Source organism: Neopelma chrysocephalum, unplaced genomic scaffold (genome assembly GCF_003984885.1).
Source record: "Neopelma chrysocephalum unplaced genomic scaffold, ASM398488v2 Primary Assembly neopelma1_128, whole genome shotgun sequence".
In the NCBI taxonomy this organism is placed as follows: Eukaryota; Metazoa; Chordata; class Aves; order Passeriformes; family Pipridae; genus Neopelma; species Neopelma chrysocephalum.
This window is the reverse complement of record NW_020897790.1, coordinates 696,861-712,227: the sequence shown is the minus strand read 5'-3', so window position 1 is coordinate 712,227 and position 15,367 is coordinate 696,861. Positions and strand designations below refer to the sequence as shown.

The window sequence follows — 15,367 nt, the reverse complement described above, 5'->3', positions numbered from 1 at the left end:
AATCATGTCCAAAACAGAACCAACTTCCATCAGACCCTCTGTGTTCAATCCTGCCCTCTGCCCATGTCTCCCCTCACAAGTCACCAGCTGGTTGCAAGCGTTTCAAAGCCTGACAGGAGGCTGAGGGTGGTCGTGTTTTGGTGTCGCCTTAAGCCTGTCAGCACTGCCAGGGCTTGTGGCCACAGGTGGCCTCGAGTGTTCCTAAGCTGTGCCCCACGTGCCTGTGGCTCTGCTGCACCTAAAACTTCCCAGAACTGAGGGAAGGGTGCGTGTGCTCCCCGAAATCCTGCGCAGGAATCTTCATCTGGGAGTTGGAGCTGACATTTTGGTTCAGAAGGAGCTTCTGTGATTTGTCTGGGACAACTGTTAGCCTAGGTGGGGCTTTTGGAGTGAGCCACAGTTTTGATGCCTGTTCTGAGGAGGAGGTTTTGGGAGGAGGACTGTACCTGCCTGCTGAGGTACCTCAATCGAAACGTTTAGCAGTCATAAGATCCTAAGTCATTGGTTGCTCTTTAAAGTTCTGGCCTGGAATTTCTGATGGATGGTGGATGCCAGAAAGTGAAATTGCTCTTATGATCAAGTGAATCCTCCCAGTATGTGAGGGAGTTACAAAACTTCATTGGCACCATTACACAACAAACAATTGCAGCTGGTTTGGGGAGAAGAGTCTCCACCCTGAAGTATGGTCTATAGCACTGCTCCACTCACGTTTTTCCAGGGACAGAACTGGATTTGCAGGTGCTGGTAGAGTTGCTCTGTGTGAGGCTGTACAGTAGCAGGGGCTGTAGCTGACCTGGTTGAGTTTGTGGGCCTTCTGATACCATAAGAACAGGGCACCCAGACCTGGGGATGCACATAGGGATGTAGCACTTCCCTGCTGTATGGTTCTTCCTTCAGACTTACAGCTCACTTCTCCAAAGCCAAGTGTGGCCAGTACTGGAGGTACTGGGGTGTCACCTGCACTGGTGGTGTTATCTAGAGTCACTGTGCTCCTCACACTAACCCTGTAGCATTTGTAGAGATCCTTCCCATCATCCCCATCAGTGCAGCGACATCTTCTTGGAGGATCATCTTCCCAAGTAACCAGGCAGCACAATCCCCATGGGACTCTGAGCCCAGGTGTTTGATGTGGCTCCTTTCCCAGGGCCAGCCAAATTCCCACCCGCCACGGCACTCGGAGTAACAGGACAAACAAGCAGCGCTGCCAGGTGTTTTGACACCAGGGAGTTGGGGGAGTTCACAGTGGAATAACAAACAAATAGCATGGATGGAAAAATACTTTCCCCTCTCTAGCAACTCTGGAAAAGCCAACGGCCAGTCAGTCCAAAGTACCACGCGCCTATTGGGACCTGGTAATTGAGTGAAATCATGTGGCCTCGTGATGACAGGGCAGAGAAGTCTAAGGGCACATTGCTCAACCCTCTTGGCATCTTTCTAGATCTGGAGTGGCTGAAGGGCCATAGCAGGGTTCATCCTGCTGGGTGCATGCACAGCTCTGACTCTCCCTTTGACTGCTTTTAGGCACAAGTTTGGTCTCTGACAAGTTTCACATCCACCTGGCTGGTTTATTATAGACTCAGAACCTCAGAGAATTTGATAAATTTGAAGAAAAACAAACAAACAAAACCCAAAGCCCCAACAGCCTGTAATATTTGACACTCCTGCTTATCAGAGACTCAAACCTAATTCGTTGTGCTGGTTTTGTAGTAGCCTTATACCTAGAAGAAAAATACTTGTAGGAAAAATGCAAATCCTTCATTCCTATCAAGCCAACAGGGGGTGAAGGTGAAACAACTTCTGGCTGTTGCAGAGCTTTCTATGTGGCAGTGCTTTAAACAACATTTAGTCTCTGGGTGAAAGCAGCCACCAGCAGAAACTTAATGTAAAATAAGCTTTTCCTTGTTCCCTGGAATTGTGAGCCTGAAATGTGGCACTGATTTAGAGTTTTATGTGTAAGATAATGATTCCCCTGTAATCGTGGTGTTCTCCTCTCCAGTTGGTTTATGTCTGTGTTCCATGATGGTCCCTTGTCCCCTTTGTATGGCAGATCATGAGCGAATTGTCTGTAAGGTACTTGGTCCGTGAAAAACACAAAGGACATGAGACATGAAATGTACTCTTTTTTGGTAATTATTTGGGAAGGTTTCTTTTTTTTTTTTTTTACCTGTCTGGTACCACAACAAACACTGTGGTTTGTCATTGTAGGATCTTGTTGTTCTCACTCCTCAAAGACAGGGTGATAACATCAGCAGACTGCTGGGGAACAACATCATTTGATGTCTGCCACGGGGCTGGTTGTGTGTCAGGGTACAGCTCTCCTGAAGTCCGTACAGAGGTCCCTACTCAGCTCCAGGAGGATCAGACCAAGTTTTATATTTTTTTCTAAAAGACCAGGACCCAGGAACACTTAATGTGAAGAACAGTCAGTGCATGGGCAAGTGCTTTGTTTGTGCACTCAGCTGCAGCTCAGACACGTGGTGGCAGTGGTAATTACAGGGTCAGATCCAGTTGCCATTCAACTGGGCATCTTCCACATCCCGTGTGATCCAGCGTGAGTCCAGCAGAGTTCCTTCCATCCATCAGCCCATTTCATTCATCTCTCTACCCTGTCTCATGTGCCACAGAGAGCCCAGGAAAAGGAGAGAGGGAGGGAGAGGGAGAGGAATTGGAAGAAGGAGAGGGAAGAGAGAGAGCCGCCTCTAGTACCAAGAGCATATCCCAAAACCTGCAGCCAGCCCCAGTACCTTGTAGCTTCTCTAGGTGTCGGTCAGGCCCCTCTCTGATGAGGCTGGTGGGTGCACATCAGCACTGCAGTACCAGATGTAGAACAAAAATCAGGGCCCAAGCCTGAGTATCAGGGCCCTCCACAGAGAAAAAAAAAGAAAGAGCTCCTCTCCCAGTGCTACGCCCTTCCTTTCCAACCTCTCCCCTAAATCCAGGTTACCCAATTCCGGTATGATTTACCTCACAGCTGCCACTTTGAAATGCTTTCCTCCTGTCACCCTTGTCTGCCCTTCACTATTAACCACTGTCACATGCCTTGCATCGCATGACTTAATCGTTTGAGACTTTGGACTCGATTTACATATATAAACAAATAAAAAGATACACACCTGCAGTTGCTGTGGCCAGCTGGCAACTGCCTGAGCAGTAGCTGCATTCCTGGACCATGACATTTAGCGGAGCAGCAGATGGGAATTGCATGAAGTGCTCCTCGTTGACAGCCACTGGCAGCAACCAGTGCCTTTGCTCCCTGTGGGCCTGCTCCTGTGAAGATCCAAATCCAGCCAGCTCCGCTCCTTTCTGTGCAAGCAGCTCGCATCTGCTCCAGCACATGGCCTGGGAAATTCAGCCAGTCCTGTGGGAATAGCTGGGAGTCTCCATGCAGAACTGAGAGGCAGCTGTATCTTGGTCGTACACACAGGCAGCACACAGGGGCTGGGCCTGGAAGCTTTTGGTCTCCATCCAAGAGCTTGCAGTGGGAAAGGAGAATTGGAAAGGTGGATAGCTGTTGCACTGACAGAATCCAGACATTTCTTCCTGCAAAACTTAAGGGAAAGAAAGATGTAGTTAAACCCCTGCTTAGTTGCAAGGGCACATTAAGTGCTCAGCACTTTCTGATGAGGGGTTTGGGGTACGACATGTGAGGAACTAAGGTTAATAAATAATCAAACCTGGGTTTAATAGTTAACATTTCTCGGCATTGTATGAAAAGCATTGGTAGCTCCTGTGGCAGGAATGAGAGTGCCCACATGTTTTAAGTCAGGCTTGTGTTTAAACACTTGAGTCAATTAAAACTCCAGGGAAACACAGGTTTCATTAATAATAATCCAATGTTTCACCACAGGATACTCTAACTGTTCCTCATCAGGAAGATGTGATCCCAGGGACAGAAAATTAACCTTCTAAGAAGCTCAAATGATAACATTCAAAGCACTACCCTAAATGATAATGAATTGCCTGTTCATCTTGTAGACTTTGATGATAACAACCAAAACACATGCACGTTGGGCAGCTGGTTTAGGGGACAGACTTCCCCTGGATCACAGCAAATTTTTGGGTAACAACTTATCACTGTTTAAGGAGTCCCAGTATGTCATGGTACTTCGCTCTTCCAGTTCAACTTTCATAAGACCCTTGGGAACTCTGCAACCCAATAATTAAGCCTCTCTGCTCTATTGAGAAATAATCATGTAGGAGCAGCACAGAATCTCAGCATAAGCAAGGAAAAACCCCCATGATTGATGTGATTTGGGAAATCTCACGCATAGGTGGCATCAGTGCCCAGTCCCAGGGGGCAACTCTAAACTTTACCCAACATGGGCCGCATGGTGACTGTGCAGGAGGCACTGCCTGTGGAATTAAACCAGCAAATTAAAGCAGCAGAGATCACCAACAGAGATCAAGACTGTCTCAGAGACACCTGGGGAACACTTTGTAAGCCAGGAGTTGTTCTCTCCACCTAACCCATAGCCACCCTGGCCTTCTCTCCACACTCTGCCACTTTTGACTCAAACACCAGGAACTGTGCAGGAAAGGTGTCTGGAGCCAGTGTGCAACCACAGGAGAGACCAGCGTGTGAAATAACTTCTTTCTTTGTGTCTCACATTTAGAAAACCTCTCCCTGCCTCACTTCTGCTAAGCCCTGTTGGAGAACCAGAGCAGAGATGACACAATCCCAGTGGAGCACTTACTGATGGTTGGCACCAAGAGAACACCCGGTGTGGGCAGTGGCTGGAGCTCAGCATCCTAGCAAGGTAATTAACTCTTTCCAAAATTCAGGATAAACACAGGATAGAAGCTGATGGGAGCATACGTGACAGAAAGGAGACAGATCCAACCTAGGTGAAGGGTGATCATGAGATTTATTCACAGGGCTGTGCAAATGGTATCCTTCCCATGTGCTGCCCAGCCATGGTTTCTGTGGGCTGTGTCACCCTGAAGGAAGGGGCCGTCCTGTCCAACCCTCTTTGGGCTCTAGCCTTATGGGTGGGCAAGGCTGGCAGCAGTTGGGTCAGAACCTACCACTGGAGCACTTGGGCTGCATCCAGTGGAGGAGCAGATGCCTCCTGGGGTGTTCATAATGGGAGGGGCAGCACCTGGAAGCAGCAACCACCAGCAGCACCTTGGCATGTCAGCACAAGGCTCCCGGGCACCTGGCTCTGTTGACTCCCTGTGACAGCAAACGTGCCCTTCTGCAGTGACAGAACCCCGTGCTCAGCCCCAGAGCCCAGTGTCTGCTGGCCCCACGGGCACCCTGCTGGCCCCACGGGCACCCTGCTGGCCCCAGGCACACCGGGCATGGGGCAGGAGCCCCGGGGGAGCCGGGTGGCCCGCGGGGTGTGCCCGGGCCAGTGCTTCCGCACTGCCAGCTGAGATGCTTTCCCAGGGCAGGTTAAAGCCGGACAGAAGTCAGCATTAAAGACAGATCCAGAGATAAAAAAGCTCAGATTTCCATCAATTTACTTCGCCACATCATTCAGAAGCACACTTTGATCTCGAGTCATCTGTTGCTATAATTACTGAGCCATGGTTGATGCAAACACACTTCCCACTGTGGCTGGGTCACTGCAGCAGGGACTTGCTTGCTTGAGCACTGACCCAAGCTTGTGTTCCCATTCCTTTCTTTGTCCAAAGGGCTTCCCACCGAGAGTTATCTGACCAGTAAGTAACTATTCTCTGGAGATCAGAGCTTTGTGACTGGCAGTCAGTTCTCCTCTGCCACAGGTGTGGAGCAGTCACTGCTGAAAGAGGCTCTGGTACAGGGGAGGGCCATACAGAGAGCTCATGGCGGGCAGACAAGCTGCTGAGCCGTGCCCGGGGGCACTCAGGATCAGACAGTTGGGTGCTTATCTGCGGCTGATCGCTGCGCCTTTTGATGTTCCCCTGCTGCTGTTTGGACAAGCCCATTCAGGAGCTGTTCCAGAAAAGCCACTCCACTGTACGGTTTTAGCAGAGTAAGGCAGGATCTGATCCTCCATGTAAACACACCTTCAATAAAACAGGTGCATTTCATCTTGTGCAGCTCCCTGCCTCCTCCAGCGAGGTCAGCCCCGTGTGCCTCCCGCTGCTCCTCTGTCTGAGGATGGCATTCCTGGGGACAGGCCACAGCTTGCCCTGGGTTTCTTTGATGCTGCCTGCAGGCTTCAGAGGATGTGTTGATGTGGGGGGGAAAATGCTGCTTCATGAAAAAGGGAGAAGGGAAACCACTGGAAGCAAGGATGACAACAGAAGAAGCCCCTAACATCCCGGGGACAGGAGAGAGAGGAGTTACTCTAGAGATGCTGTCCCCCCGATTGTGCTTGCAGACGTTACTCCAGGGGCATCTGTATGCCTCTGCCTTACTCAGGTTTGGTGGGTGGCACACCTCACATTTTAAGTTAGAAGCTGCCTTGGTCCTATCTGAACTCACTGCCCTTTCTCTCTTTTCCTGCCAAGAGCAGAATGACGTCAGAGGCCCTGAGTCATGGACAGCCACGTTAGGCCAAACCTGTGCCCTCTGGTCTTTAAAGAAACCCTTCTTAAAGCAAGTCTCTCACCCATGTTAAAGGCTAGTTTAACTGAGGAGGCTGTTGCCAGTCAGGAAAGGAGAGGACTTTATATTGTTTTATCAGTTTGCACTTTGCCATATCAGTGGTTTCCATGGTCCTTCTCATCCATGCAGTTGCACTTGCTCCTGGGGCACTTACAGTCACCTTCTGTATCTGAGCAATTGCCACACAGTGGTTTGACTTAAACAACGTAACAAGTAGAACACAGGAAATGAGAGAAGAAAATGTTTATGGGAAGTGGAATTTTTGAGGAACAGGCCACTTAGCGAAGTTTGTTTCTGATGCTCTGCTTGGAGGTTCTTTTGCTTATGTGTCACATGATTTCTTAGGCAGGATACGGGGGGATTTCCCTGTATATGTAACTGTAAGTTCTTTATAATAAAACTGTGGTAGAGGCTCAAATGGGAATAAAGACTTTGAAAAGGCCAAGATTTCATAAGCTGAAGATCCATGGAGGAAGTGCCAGGTTAATTCTCGTTGTTGCAGTGGTAATACAATCTCTAAGAGGAGGAGCCTTTTCCAGGTTTCTTTTGCCTTGGATCAAAATCTGACTAGCTCATTCCAGTAGGTCACGGTCCAGAAAGCAGCTTGTCCCAGGCCTCCAGACATCCTCAGCCTCCTTGGACCTGAGCACCAGTGGTGCCCAGGCATGGTGCCTCTGCTCCTCAGGCAGCCTCTTGGCTTCCCAGTCATGCTCCTCTGCAGGGTATTGTCCCTCTTTCTTTCCTTCAGGTTTCTTTTCCATGGGGACTGCTCCCCTTCCCTTATCCTACCTCCAAAGAATACCTGTGTTTTCCATGGGTTTCTTTGTGTTACAATTTGCTTTTCCAGTTGTGTTTATGACTATCTTAAATGCAATGTGTCATCACTGCCTTTTGACATAAAAGTATTGTCACCATTGTCAAAAGGAAACACACAAATGTTATGGCAGCAAAGCAGTTGCATTATCAAAACAGCAGGTTTGTGTTCTTTAGGATTCCCATTCCATGGGAAATTGCCAGCTCTGGACTTTTGCTCCTATCCAACCACGGAAAAAGCTACAAAGTCACTGCTGATTAAAAAGAGGCTCCACGTACTTCAACCCTCCAGTTTTTCAGACATTTCCGGTGACTATTAACACAAACCATTGAATATGTATTATCTGGGGTCATTGCAATTGAATTGCAGGTGCTTTGTGGAAGGAAGGAACACCTGAGATCTCTCATCCCTGAGAATAACTCCCTCTGCATTAGCACCGCCGAACTTCTGAGGGATTCCAGGCCACATGTAAACTCTGGCTCTGCAAGGATCAGCCTCACTGGAGCTCCTCCGTGTGACATGTGAAGCTCCTGTGTCGCAACAGCCCCACTACCAGCTCCTGGGGAGGAAAGCAAGTGGAAAAGTACTGCCGAGATGGACTTCCCTCACCCCTCATCAAGGGCCAATGACACAATGTAGCATGCCTGGTATCCTGCATTTCCCAAGCGCCCTCTGCTAGGGAGGGACCTCTTCCATGTCTGCAATAGATGAGGCTGATAACGTGTGCCCACGGCAACAGCGAGGAGTAGGTCACACGAGGCATCGCTGGGGATGGCAGCATCAGGAATTATGTCACGTCTGGTTGATCAATGTATCACCACCTCCACTGCAGAAGGGATCAAAGCAGCTATAAATAGTTTAGGTCACCTGTCCCCTGTGAAGGACTGTAAAGAATACTGGTTTTTAGGTCACAAAACAAGCAATTATGTGCCAAGAGGAAATTGCCCAAGTATTTGCCATGTGTGGTTGCTTTTCTTGAATTCACCTTCGTGGTGTGTCAGTTCCAAAGGGTCAGTCATGTTTCCAAAAGACACGTGTTTCTGTAATGACACTGGGTGTCCAGTTAAACCCTGCAGTCTGACCCTGCCCTGGGAAGTGTGGTGGGTATGGGGACAGCAGGCTGGGAGCCCCTGAGCAACTTGCGCTAATGCCTGCCTTTCCTTGCATCTGATGGCTGCTCCACAGCTTCCACAGGCTGCCAAGGAGCCAAGCCCTCTGCCTCTTGTAGTAGTCCTGCCTCTGAAACGAGTAATACTGACTGGGAGAGAGGTGATGAACAGCAGCCCACTCTGAGCCCCCTCTGGAGCCTTCTTGTATTTCACAAGGCTCTTCTGGTAGGAAAAGAAAAAGGCAGGAGAAGCCCACCCGTGGGGAGAGTTCTGATGGCAGGAAGGAAGTGGTTAGCAGGTGACATTCAGAGCTCCCACTCATAGCCAGCCCTTCCCTACCAAAAGGAAGTGCTCCTGCTTTGAAGTTTATTTGGAAAGCTTTAAAAATACTTACTAATTCAGGAACACTTTGCAATGTAAATATGCTCCCTTGGTACACTAAAAATTAGATAACAAGCTCATACCTCTTTTAGGAACAGAGCTCGTCACTGCCACAACCTCTCAGAGGCCTTGAGTTATTCTTTTCCCTCTATTTATAACAAGTGGTTTCTCTGCCAAAAAAATCCATGTGGAAATGTGTATGCTTAGTGTCTCCGATCAGTTTTGTGTCCCATCTGTACCACTAGACAGAGAACTCCAAAATTCACCCAGCCCAGTCCATCTTTGCCAGCAGACAGTTCAAATGAATTCCCATTTCCCAACCAAAGGAGTAACTGGCCCTTGTGGGGACGGTCCTTCCCCGTTGTGTTGCAGGGCCTGAGCCGTGGCTGCGGGCGCTGCTGCGGAGCTGGAGCCATAGCAGGGTAGGTCACGTACCACAAGGAGCTGCAGTGGAGCCAGGTGCCACATGGGAGAAGGTCAATAAAGCAGAAAACGTAAGTGATGGATTGTTTCTGCAAGATAAATACACGTAGAGTTATCTGGAGCCAGTGTGAACTAAGGAGGGCATGCGGGGCAGGGGAGGGGTGGGAATGGGGAAATGAAAAATGGGCTGCTCACATTGGTGGCTGAGTGGGTTTCAAAAAAGGTGTATAACTCTAGCAAAGATTCAGGCCAGGTGAACAAGCTTCCAGAGAGAAAAGTATGGGAGTGTTGTCCCAGCCAGCTTCCTCTTTGTGAGTATTGGCCATGTTTGAGACCGTTTTGCCTTATCTGTGAAATCCCCACCTCTGACTGTTGCCCTGTAATCTTTTCAGTTTTTGGATCTCCATAAGGGAATATTAAAGGTGGGACCCAACACACTTTATGTAAGCAGCAATCCTTGAAACACTGCAGTCCAGTTCCACCAAGAAATTTAGCCTTCCTTGCAGCTCATGGATATAATTCCCTTTCCTCATCCCTCAGCCAGGCCTGCATGCCCTGCAACTGGGACCCAGCTGTGTAGAGACTGTCTGGCAGGAGTGCTCCTTTGACACCTGCATCATGATTAAGTGCCAGTGACTCAAGGAGGTCAGGACCAGGTCTTTAGAGGGGAGAGAAGCTACCATTCAGAAGAAAGGGGTCACAGGAATTAGCAAGGGCTGGTTTTTCACTCGTTTGATAATACTACTGTAGAACTAAGGGAACAAACGTCACTCACACTCAGTCATCTGCAAATAATCAACCTAAAGTAAACCACCCCCACTTACTTCTCCTTCAGGTACAGACAACTTCCAGGTCCTGGCTGGGTGGGGGATTTCCTGTCTGCATTTGGTTTGTACCTTTTCCAAGGCTTGTGGTTTGCCAGCTGGTTCGTGCCTTCCATTAACACCTGCTGCATGTTTCATTCGTTTTTAATTTTTCAACTGGGGGAGTGAGGCCTGACTTCTGCAACTGGCACAATCCATCCTGGCAGCTGAGTCTGTGCCTTCTTCTGCCTGCTGTGAGCCAGAGGGTTTGCTCGGTTTTGTTTTGCCAAAAATTACCTTGATAGTGTAGAAATGGAAAACAAACGGAAAGAAAGGGAGCAACACGGAAGCACAGTTTCCAAGTTCTCTCTGTTCGTTTGCCAAGAGGCTGTGCAGAGCCATGCACTGCCCCCTTGGTCTCTTTCTTTGACACCTCTTGACAGAGAAGCCATTTCAAAGGGGGATTTCCCTTCCTCTCTTTCTTTCCTGGGGAATCTGAGACTTGGGGGTTTCTTTGGAGGCCTGGATGCAAGACATACACACACACCTGGAAATCTGCCTGGAAAACCACAGCCAGAGATGCAGGGAGAAGCTGAGCATGGGCTCCTTCCTCCCAGGCAGCATTTTGGCCTCTGGCAGGTCTGGGTCAGGGCACCAGAGGGGAGCAGACAGTTGAGGCAGCCCCCGGGCCTCAGCCAGCTCACACACACTGCTGGATGCCAGGCACAGCAGGCACTGGGAGCACATCTTTGGTAGCATCCTCCAAGGAAAGCAGCACTGCTTTCCACTACTGGCAGGGGGGACTGGACGTAAGGAGGGGCTTTGGGAAAAAGCAAAGATCCTCTGTGCAGATCCTGGTCTCACATTGACTTTTAGCTGCTGTCAGTCCTGTCATCTCAGAGATGAAAAGATGGGCTACATCATCCATCCTGTTATCCTGACATTTCAGTTGGGACATTCTTCAGGGAAATACAGCAGAAAATCTGCAGGTAACAGATATTTGTAGACAGGTCAAAAAGCATGTTACCTAAGGAACAAGTGTTTTGACTAATGTCCTGTTACATACCATGAAGCAACTGGGAAGAAGGAATAACAGTTATCTGCACAATCAGAAGTCTGCACAAACCTCTGATGAGGAGCTGGGAGTGTCACCAGGAACATTTAAACCAGAGGTGAAGCCTGAAGAACATTTCTGCATACCACCCCATTGTAAACGCTGCATTGCAGGGGTATGAGCAGAAATGGGGGGAAATTTCTTGCTTGGTCTTTTCTGTTGAGGTCAAACAGGAGGTTTCTAGAGCAAAGGGCAGAGTGACTCAAGTGTCCATGAAGCTGCCGGGAAGTGGTCTCGAGTCCCACAGTTGTGACATCAGAGCACTTCACCCCGAGCACCAGGCCCGGCTCAGGCCCTCGCACGCCCTGTGCGCAGAGCAGGGGCACTCGACTCTAGACGGCCAGGTCAGGGAGTACAGGGATGATGTAAGTGCCTCAGAGAGCACAGCTAGTGCTCAGCCTTGGGGAAGGGGCATCTGGCACAGCTGCACCCAGTGCAGACACTGCTGTGGACTGTTTCCCACACGTGGGACTGTGTCCAGAGGGGGTCAGCTATGCCTGGGGTCTGCCAGCAAAAGGAGCGAGTGATGGGGTACCTGCAGCTGAGCTGCTCAGAGTAGAAGCCTTGTATAGGTTGCCTAACCATCATCCCCTTCCTTCCCAGTGAAGCACATAGCGTGCAAGATAACATTGGCTCCAGACAGCTGATGACAAGTTGAGTGTAGGTGTCTGAGAGATTTAAAAAAAAAACAACAGAGAAAGTTTGTTCTTATCCAAGCGGATTTCCTGGAGCGATGAGTGAGCCTGGCATGTTTCCACTCCAGCTTTGGCATATGCCTGTACATCTGGGCGGGCTGACACAGCCTCATCCATTTCTAGTGATAAAGAAGCAGTTGCCCTCACAAATACTGTGTTAGAACCCGCTCTGTCCTCACCTCTGCTGCAGCAACCCCAGCCCTTGTGCAGCCTCCGGGGCAGCTCTGCAGGAGGGAGCAGGGGAGAACTAACCTGCATCTTGCTGCTGTCACCTTGGAATGCCATACCTGCTGGCTTTGCTTGCTGCTCTGGGCCAAAACCAACTGCCTCCTCCCAGCAGCAGCTGCAGTAATTCAGACCCCTGGCAGCCCCCATATTCCTGTACTCACTCGTGGCTGTGACAGGCCAGAGAAGCCCTTTGCTCCTCACCAGGCATCCTACCTGCTGCTCCCTTCTCTAGCCACCTCAGAAAGTGTTTTTCCCTTGTTTCAAATAAACTTGTGTCCTGACACTGAGCCAGTTACTGGAACTATTTCAGGTTGAGGATTACCAAACTTAGGCAGCAGGAGAGTAAATTGTATTATAGCTGTTTGCCAACAGCTCTGTTGAAAACCAAAAGCAACCGTCTAGTTAGTGTGGAAACCATTCCATTCATGTAACCTCTGCATCTGCAGCGCTTGGATTTCAAAGCTGCAGCTCTGGCTGGCCATGACATCTGGTGGCTACACTCGAGCTCAGCGAGTGCTGGGATGTCTGGTAGCAAAGCATTCCCCAGGATCACTGTGGCAGGCCCAGATGGATGCAGAGCCATGCCTTGGAAACCTTTCCCTGCTTGTAACCTCAGCAGCCACAGTGCTTGTGTTCTGGCCTGTAGCTCTGGCTGGGTTTGGTCCATCCGTGGGTACACCTTGACATCTGGTGGCCGCACTCGAGCTGCCATTCTGTGCGTCTGTGACTGTGATTCTGGCTGGTTTGGTTCATTTGTGGGTACACCGTGACATCTGGTGGCCACAGTGGAGAACTGCAAGTGTCAGGACCTCTGGGAGCAAAGGGTCTCTGAAGAAATTCAAAACACACCTGGACTCATTCCTGTGTCACCTGCTCGAGGTGACCCTGCCTTGGCAGAGGGTTTGGACCACATGATCTCCAGAAGTCCCTTCCAACCCTCCCAGTCCTGTGAGCCTGTGATTCTGGCTGGGTTGGTCCATCTGTAGGTACACCATGTCATGTGGTGGCCACACTTGAGCTTGGCAAACATCGGACATCTGGTAGCAAAGCATTCCCTGGGATCACTGCGGGGAGCCCCGATGGATATGGAACCATGTCTGGGAAACCCTTCCATTCCCCTGACTTCAGTGGCCCGCAGCTCTGGCTGGGTTTGGCCCACCTGTGGGTACACCGCAACATCTGGTGGCCACAGTGGAGCTCTGCAAGCATCATGGTGTCTGATAGCAAAGCACTGGGACCGCTGCAGCAGGCCCAGATGGATGCAGAACCATGCTGGGGCATTAACAAGGGCGAAATAATCGCCTTGGCATCTTTCTCCCTTCCAGACACACTCGTGTCCCCCCGAGGCACCGGGAGAAGAATGCAGCCTGCAGCAAACCCGCAGGCCCAGACTCAGTTTAGATTGAGTGTCATTGAGAAAGTTCAGCAGGGAGAATGTGTCACCAAATGAGGGCCAGGAGGGCTTGTGCTAATGGCTTAAACCTGAGCATCTCAGGACTGCCCTACTTAGAGGAGAAGCCTCGTTTCTCCTTTGCCTTTGGACCATATATGTCTCTGGGGGGAGATGTGCTTTATCCAGTGCCATGTCCAAATCCGTGATGGATTTACAGGAGTGAGCCCACCCCACAGAGGGAGCCTGTAGAGTGGGAGGTGTGAGTGTGCAGCAACGCGGCCCCTCTGCCACCGAGGCAGTAGAGATCCTCCCACTGTGCACCTGTTTTGTGACTTAAGCTGCAAATAGCAGCTGTGCAGACACTTCGTTCCACTCTGCACTTTGTTCTGAAAGAGGAGGTGGGAATAGTCAGGACAGGCTGAAACTTGGAGTAAGTCAGGTATAGAATGAATAAGAAAGGTCTTTCAGGCAACTTCCATGGGAGTGTGTTCAGGTGTAGGCAATAAATCTGTCTGCAAGGGAGGAACAGGTGACTGGGATTTCAAGAAGCAGATTAAGTCATGCAAGTGCTAACAAAGCTTCTCCTTAGACTTATGCACTTCCACCGTTTGGATCCTGTTCTGTTGGAAAACTAGGACAAACAGGATTGAGGGCATAAGCACCAGCTCTGTCTTTGGCCTCTACCTGGCTCAAATGTGGAGCCAAGAAGCCCAAGAGCAAGGTGTTTCCCTGTTGTGGATGCAGAATTTGCCTTCCCTGGGCTCACCACATGGCTCCCTGGTACAAGGCAGGGTGTTTAGGATTCCCTGCCCTGCCTAGAGCCCTGGCTGCACCAGAGAACTCAGCAGCCATAAGGGAAGCTATGGGAACCCCTCTTTGGTGGTGAAACTCAGATGAGAGCTTTTTCTTTCCCTGTGTGAAGATGGGGCATAGTTCTCCTGTGCTGTCTTTGATGAGGGCAGAGACTGCTGAGCTGGACACATATCCATGCTGCCCTGTTCATTTTTGTGGTGACACTTCCAGGCACAGACAGGGACTTGCATAAAAGTCAGACTGTTCTTCCCGTGCCTAAATGGAGACACAGCAACAGAAGAGTCAGAAGTGGCTCACTGCTGTAGCACAGGCCTGATGTTGTGACCTGTGTGCTCGGTGTCAGCCCTGGGAGCTGGGAAGCCCCTCTGTTCCCCTGGTCTGTCACGTAGCCTGGACACCTGGGGTCAGCACAGAGATATGATCTGGGTGCAGGGGCTGTGCCTGCTCACATGGCTGGGGGGTCCCAGCTGTCCTGTGCCTCAGGTCTCGCCGACCATCGACCATCGGGGCTAATTCATTTTCTTGGTGCTGAGCTCATCTGTCACTTGCTGTCCCGGGGCCGGTCTGAGGCCCCTCTGAGACACTGACCCTGGAGCACGTGCTTTCTCAAGGACCTTCCCATGTGTAAAGGCAGCAGCCTGCAGAGCCACGTCCCTTCCTGACTGGCACTGCTATCTCCCTCCATCAAGAGGCTGTCTGTCTGCCCCGGGAGTTGTAAAGCGTCCTGCCAGCAGCCCTTAATGACCGCTGACTGTCCCCTCCCTGCGTGGCTGTGACACTTCCAGCCCCGAGGCACAGCACTGCACCAATGGTATTTTGGGCCTTGGCCTGACCTTCACATGAGCCTCAGGGTTCAAAGCCATTGCATCACCATTTGCTCCCAGCAGGATGTCCTTCATCAAGAACAGTGTCATAAGATTATTGGGTTTTTATAGAAGTGATAGGAAGTGATCACAGCCTTGCCTAGACCCAGTTCTTGTTTCTGAAATGTCAGTTCTAATAAATGTCATGTTCTAGCACCTGCTTAATGGAGCAAAGGAGCTGGGTATGTACAGTAAA

The 15,367-nt window shown here is 50.2% G+C and overlaps 3 long non-coding RNA genes across 3 annotated transcripts in view; 2 read left to right on the top strand and 1 right to left on the bottom strand.

The window, feature by feature from the left end:
- Positions 1–7,908, top strand: part of LOC113974951 — a 37,293-nt gene extending 29,385 nt beyond the window's left edge. Inside the window, exons 4-5 of the long non-coding RNA XR_003536707.1 lie at positions 4,614–4,757; positions 7,719–7,908. This is a non-coding gene — a long non-coding RNA (uncharacterized LOC113974951). The remainder of the gene's footprint in view (positions 1–4,613; positions 4,758–7,718) is intronic.
- Positions 1,562–5,343, bottom strand: LOC113974950. The gene is made up of 3 exons (XR_003536706.1): positions 5,026–5,343; positions 4,695–4,841; positions 1,562–3,548 (listed from the first exon to the last, which is right to left on the bottom strand). It is a non-coding gene; the product is annotated as an uncharacterized LOC113974950 (long non-coding RNA).
- A 599-nt stretch (positions 7,909–8,507) lies between the features above and the next one.
- The window catches only part of LOC113974952, a 33,350-nt gene continuing 26,490 nt past the window's right edge, over positions 8,508–15,367 (top strand). Inside the window, exon 1 of the long non-coding RNA XR_003536708.1 lies at positions 8,508–9,333. This is a non-coding gene — a long non-coding RNA (uncharacterized LOC113974952). The remainder of the gene's footprint in view (positions 9,334–15,367) is intronic.